This window comes from Scylla paramamosain, chromosome 16, assembly GCF_035594125.1.
Source record: "Scylla paramamosain isolate STU-SP2022 chromosome 16, ASM3559412v1, whole genome shotgun sequence".
Lineage (NCBI taxonomy): Eukaryota > Metazoa > Arthropoda > Malacostraca > Decapoda > Portunidae > Scylla > Scylla paramamosain.
This window is the reverse complement of record NC_087166.1, coordinates 7,750,001-7,756,654: the sequence shown is the minus strand read 5'-3', so window position 1 is coordinate 7,756,654 and position 6,654 is coordinate 7,750,001.

Sequence of the window (6,654 nt, the reverse complement as noted above, 5' to 3'; positions counted from 1 at the left end):
TATCATTTATTTTTTTATTGATAGGGCTAATGCTTCATCTAGTTTCTTTCCATGACGCATCACAAACTTTCCCACGTTACTCATGTCCGCGGAAAGGAAAATCTTACTCGCAGCCTTCGTTTGTCACGCCGTCCCGCCCTCTGGTAACCCGAGCGCCCCGGCACCTGGTAGTGGGGCGCGATAAATCATGACCTCGAGGAGAGATTTTAATTAAAGGTGACCCAAGAGCTGGACTGGGCACACGGGGTCACTGTGAGGGCACGGCTCCTGTACCTCCGTGGGTCACCTTACCTGAGTGCGTTGATGTAATGAAGAGGAGGAGGAGGAGGAGAAATGCAAAGGAAAACAAAGGAATATAATGGAAAAACCAAGCAGCAATAGGAGACGAAGGAGGAGGAGGAGGAGGAGGAGGAGGAGGAGGAGGAGGAGGAGGAGGAAGAGGAACATGAAGAACAAGAACAAGAGCAAGAAGAACAAGACTATTGAGAAGAGGAGGAAGAGGAGGAGGAGAAGTGATAGTAATAGTTTTATAGAATGTCCTTTTTATAATGTCGTGTCTCCGTGTGTGTGTGTGTGTGTGTGTGTGTGTGTGTGTGTGTGTGTGTGTGTGTGTGTGTGTGTGTGTGTGGACACAGACGAGCTTCACTGGATTCTTGGAAGGGATGAAGCGGTTGAGGTAAAAAGGCAAGAAAAAATTTGCCTTGTTTCATTTTCTCAAACAAAGACTTAACAAAGTCCTCCTGTGTATGCACGTGTATGTATGTAAGTATGTATGTATGTATGTATGTATGTGTGTGTGTGTGTGTGTGTGTGTGTGTGTGTGTGTGTGTGTGTGTGTGTGTGTGTGTGTGTGTGTGTGTGTGTGTGTGTGCGTGCGTATGTATGACAGCAACAGACAGGAATTAAAAGAAAGAAGCTGACAAACAGGATATAAAATGTGTGCTTTGGAATAACGAAAAACGATAAATTTAACATATCAGAAGAAAAAAAGAGAGAGGAAAAGAGTAGAGAATTGGATGGCATGAGAGAGAGAGAGAGAGAGAGAGAGAGAGAGAGAGAGAGAGAGAGAGAGAGAGAGAGAGAGAGAGAGAGAGAGAGAGAGAGAGAGAGAGAGAGAGAGAGAGAGGTGGGGGGAGGTGCTGGGACTGGCTGGAAACTCATCAATCAGCCGCTGCCAATACAAGACGCAGCGCGGCTCTCACTGGCAGGTTTTTAAAGTAATCGGCCACACTCCCCCTGCCTGCCGCGCCGGGCTCAAATATATTTCGCGCAAAGAACTGTCGCCTTCTGTGGGCCTAACTGACCCGCTAGTTTGAACTCTATTCTCCTCCTCCTCCTCCTCCTCCTCCTCCTCCTCCTCCTCCTCTCCCTCCTCCTCCTCCTTCAGCGTTCGTCAACATCCAGCATCGTACCATTAAAGGAGATGTTTGAAAGAGGAATTGTTTGAGGAGTTTGGAATAACGTATGTCCTTTGTGTGTGTGTGTGTGTGTGTGTGTGTGTGTGTGTGTGTGTGTGTGTGTGTGTGTGTGTGCAAGAATGGGATGCAGTTGAAGATGGTTTCTTGAAATAATGACAATTATGACGAACAGGATATGATGAAAATAGCAAGTATGTATGATAGGTAAGTAAATATAATAAGGCTACGTAGGGTTGAGTGGGGTGTAGTGTTCATAAACAGCAAAGATCTTGCCTTAGAAAAGCCCCAAAACATCTAACAGGAAAGGGACAACTAGTGTACTGTAATACCGCTCTTTAGGTCTTGAATCGCTGAAGGAGGCGCCGAAGGGATGTGAAATATTCAAATTTAGTATTTATGTTCATTTACTTCTTGCGTTTTTCTTCCTCCTCCTCCTCCTCCTCCTAGTCTTTCCTGTATCTCCTTTTAATGTTTAATTTCTTACGCTCTTCCTTTTCTTTCTTGCATAATTTCCTTTCTCCTTTCGCTGTGGTGTTTTTGTTTCCCTTATCACTGTCCTGATTTCGTGATGTACTCATTCTCCCCTCCCCTCCCCCTCCCCTCTCTCTCTCTCCCCCTCTCTCTCTCTCTCTCTCTCTCTCTCTCTCTCTCTCTCTCTCTCTCTCTCTCTCTCTCTCTCTCTCTCTCTCTCTCTCTCTCTCTCTCTCTCTCTCTCATACCCTATCGTGCTGGTGGGTGCAGGGGCAGTGGCGGCGGGGCAGGAGGAGGGCGAGGGACAATGCTGTGGCGTTATTAATGGCTCTTGGATACGCGTAGCAGAAGAATATTAAACGCCATAAATAACATACCGTACGTGACGTCCCACTCACGGCCCCACTCGCTCCCTCTCTCCCCTCCCACTCCAGAAAAAAAAAAAGAAAAAGAGAAAGTTATGGAACGCACGCTGGATGAGATGGAAGGTGTACGCTAGCTCCCTGTTATCCATTTCCAGGTGTAAAATATCCACGCAGGTGTCGGCAAGTGAGGTGTGTTTACCTGTGTGTGATACGTTCAGGTGTTCGCACTGGTACTGTTTACTTGATTTTTTTTTTTTTTTTTTGTCAGTTTTTACCTGTTAGATTTTTTTGCCTTTTTAGTTATTTTTATTTCACACTTCGTCCTAGCTAGACAGATAGACAGGCGGATGGACGGAGGCATTCTAACAAGTGTACAGGTAGAGGAATACGCAAAGAGACAGAAATATAGACATACACACAAGCAGACAGATATCTATACTGGAAAACAGACAGATGAAGACAGAAGCAAACAGATGGAGAGGGAGAAAGAGTGACAGACAGACAGACAGACAGAAAAATAGACTTATAAACAGAGACATATATACATAAAAACATAAAGGCACACAGACCGACAGAGAGACAAATGGATGTGTGTGTACATTTAAACAAATAGATACAGACAGACAGTCAGACACATAGACAGACAGACAGACAGACACATAATCAGAAAGATAAACAGAACAGTAGGAAACATTGAGACGCAGAGAGGCATAATAAAATCACCTTCTCTTTTACTACCTGATTGACTTATTGATGTTCTGGCGCCGCAATAAAGAGATTACATGACGCTATATTTATTAACTGACATGTACCACACACCACAGCACAACGCCACACGCTACCACACATCACCAACACACCACACCACAGCACAACGCCACACGCCACCACTCATCAGCGCGCGCCGCCATACACACATTTAACAATGCCAAGAACGCCCCGTGATGACTCGCTCTTACATCCAGGCGGCGGTGAAGGTGAGGCGCCGTTGTGGTACAGAATGTGGTACAGAAAAAGTCGTCGAGGGTCCTTTGTCCTTTTTCTTGTACCTCGCTCTTGTTTCCTCCCGTTCCCGTAGCGGAGTTCCAGCTGGTGGCGTTCTCTGTCTCTCTTTGTTTCTCTCTCTTTCTCTCTTTGTTCTGTCTTTGGCGTTCTCTCTTTTACTCTTTTTTGTCAGTTTTTTTTTTTTCTAGATATGTCTGACTTTCTCTTTCTTTCTGTTTGTTTGGGACGTTAGTGTGTGTTTGTCCATTATTCTCCTTTTTTTTTTTTTTTTGCCGGTCTCTCTTGTTCTCTCTGCCTGTTTTGTTCGTTTTTCTTTGCCTCTTGCTGTTTCTCTTTGTATCTGTTCGTGTACTTGCCTCTCTCTCTCTCTCTCTCTCTCTCTCTCTCTCTCTCTCTCTCTCTCTCTCTCTCTCTCTCTCTCTCTCTCTCTCTCTCTCTCTCTCTCTCTCTCTCTCGTATCATCTTTCTTTTATCTCTTACACATCGTTAATATTCCTTTCTCTCACCTTCGCTCAGGTAACAGGTATCGTCGTGCTCACCTGTACCTGCTGAGATATTTCTGAGCACTCCTCCTGACACTAGTGGAGAAGCATTGACTCGTACGTTACGGTGGTGCGGGCGATTAGAGTTCTCGCCCGCTGTCATTACCTGGATGTGGTGACTCAGCGAGGTGGTAAAAATGATGAAGTGGTAGAGGAAGAGTTTTTAAATGAGAAATATTGAGGGTAGTTTTGAAGTGTTTAGGTTTGGTTTATTTTTGTATATTTGTTTATTTGTCTATTTGTTTTTTTTATTATTTTATTTATTTCATTTATTTATTTATTTATATTTTTTCTTTATTTATTTTATTTATTTATTTTATTTATGTATTTGTTTATTATTATTATTATTTTTTTTTTTTTTTTGTGTGTGTGTGTGTGTGTGTGTGTGCGTGTTTAATTCAGATTGACGGTGAAGTGATGTAGTGTTGGAAAGGAAAGGAAGGAGGAAGGTATAAATGAAGAATATCATGGACAGAGTTTAAAGTGTTTAGCTGCTTTTTTTTTTTGTGTGTGTGTGTGTTTAATTCAGAGAGATAGTGAAGTGATGCAGTATTAGAAAGTTGAAAAGGTACGATTTGAAAAATATTTATAGTTGTGTATACGATTTTTTTTTTTCTTTTTTGCTTCTCGCACACATTAAAAGAGGTGTGAGCATTAGAAAGTGAAAGAAATTATGAATATAAATATTGATATAAATTAAAAGTGTAAACGGTTAGTAATGTTTATGATAACTTCTTTTTTTTTATGTTTAAACTCCTATTAGTTAGGTAGTATCTTTCCAGTGTATGAAAATAATGAAGATGGAAGAGGATGGGATACCATAAGCGTAGTGTATATAATCACCTCTTTGCTAAGAACTGATGATAATTAGAAGAAGTTATGATTATATTTTTATATTTATAAGCTACTTTTACATGGTTATGCAGTTTTCAGTGTATGGAATCAGTAAAAGTGGAGTGAAATGAGGTGCAGTTTTTATTATTATTATTATTATTATTATTATTATTATTATTATTATTTTATTATTATTATTATTATTACTATTATTACTGTTATTATTAATTTTCCTTTGGTTTGTTAAGAAACTAATAGTCATTGTTTTGAAATTTCTTCAAATCACAGTATGAAAGTAGGAAAGCAAACCACATTATTTCTGAAATGCTGTAAATCAATGCGGATATAGGTAAATATTAGTGTCCCTATTTGAAATTTAATCAGTTAGCTGAACTTACTATTCAAACCGCAACACGGAATTATGAAACCAAGCCACTTAATTATTGAAACACTGCAAATTGTAGCAAAAATAAGTAGATAGTAATATTCTTAGTAATAATCTAAACAATTAGGTGTATTTTAAACATATTACTCAAATCACAACTTGGAATTATGATCGCACCACGTAATTACTGACACGCAGCAAATTGGGATTAAAATAAATAAGTATTATTATTCCCAGCTGAAATTTAAACAATTAGCCATATTTTGAACGCATTATTTATTTAAATCATAACCAGGAACTATCATAGCCAACCACATAATTATTAAAAAGCAAGAAATAAACACAAAAATAAATAAATAGTAATACCTCAGTTGAAATTAAAAGAACAAGTTGCGCTCTAAACTTAGAATTTAAAACACAACACGAAATTATAAAAAAAAAATAATAATAATAATAATAATTAGTGAAAAGCGGCTAACTAGTGCGAAAATCAGTAAATAGTAATGTTCTCGATTAAATTTCATGCAGCCATACTTATTATTCAAATCACAACACGGAATTATGATACCAAACCACACAGTTATTGAAACACTAATGATTACTAAGCATATAAAAAGTATTGCTCCTGTCATCACGTGGAGGGTCGGGGGCGTCTAATGGCTCGCTTACACTCCTTATTTGTGTAATTCCAGTGCAGGGCGACACTCGCTCCACGTGACTAGTTATGTGTTGTGTGTAGCATTGTTCAGCTGCCTCCTCTAAATGCAACATTCCACCTCCGCTCCCCTCCCTGTCGCTTTTATCTCTCTCTCTCTCTCTCTCTCTCTCTCTCTCTCTCTCTCTCTCTCTCTCTCTCTCTCTCTCTCTCTCTCTCTCTCTCTCTCTCTCTCTCTCATAAAAAATCAACTTACCATCCACCTAAAACTTCATTTGTCCCTTCTTCCACCTCCGCATTGTCCTCCACCTTCTTCTCTTACCCTCCTCCTCCTCCTCCTCCTCCTCCTCCCTCCCTCCCTCTACGTCCCACTCTCGCAACAGCGGGTCGCCATTACTAGCGCGGCGCTCCTGGACAGCCGTAGCGAAGGAAGGCAAATGAGGGAAGAACTCGGGAGCAATAGGCAGCTCGCGGGGTGTGGCGGGGTCGATGTTATTGTTTACCGAATGCTGGTCCTCGCCCTCGCCTCTCTCTTGGCACCCGCCGACTGTTTGTTGAGCTAAATGATTCCCGTAGCACCAGTCTGATGTCCCAGTGAGGGCGTGAAAATGGTATTCTGTGTGTGTGTGTGTGTGTGTGTGTGTGTGTGAGGCTTTGGGTTCGTCTGTGTGATCGTCACGGTCCCCTAATGAATTAATGCAACGTGGCAGAGCTAAATTGCAAGCGTACTCCTCACGGCAGAGTAGTGACGGGGCTGGAATGACTATATCTTCCACGCCTCATCCACTCCCGCAATCAAGGGAGCCTGCGCCTCTGTGTTCCAGCCTCGCATGTGTTACTCCCATAGCGCCTCGCAACTGCCCCATCCATTATCCATCACCCTTTCCATCTGGGGCGGGAAGGTGCGCTGCTCGGGAGGTGCACAGGTAACACGGGAGGAGGAGAGGCTCCGCCAGGACAGGCAATCAGCCGGAGACCG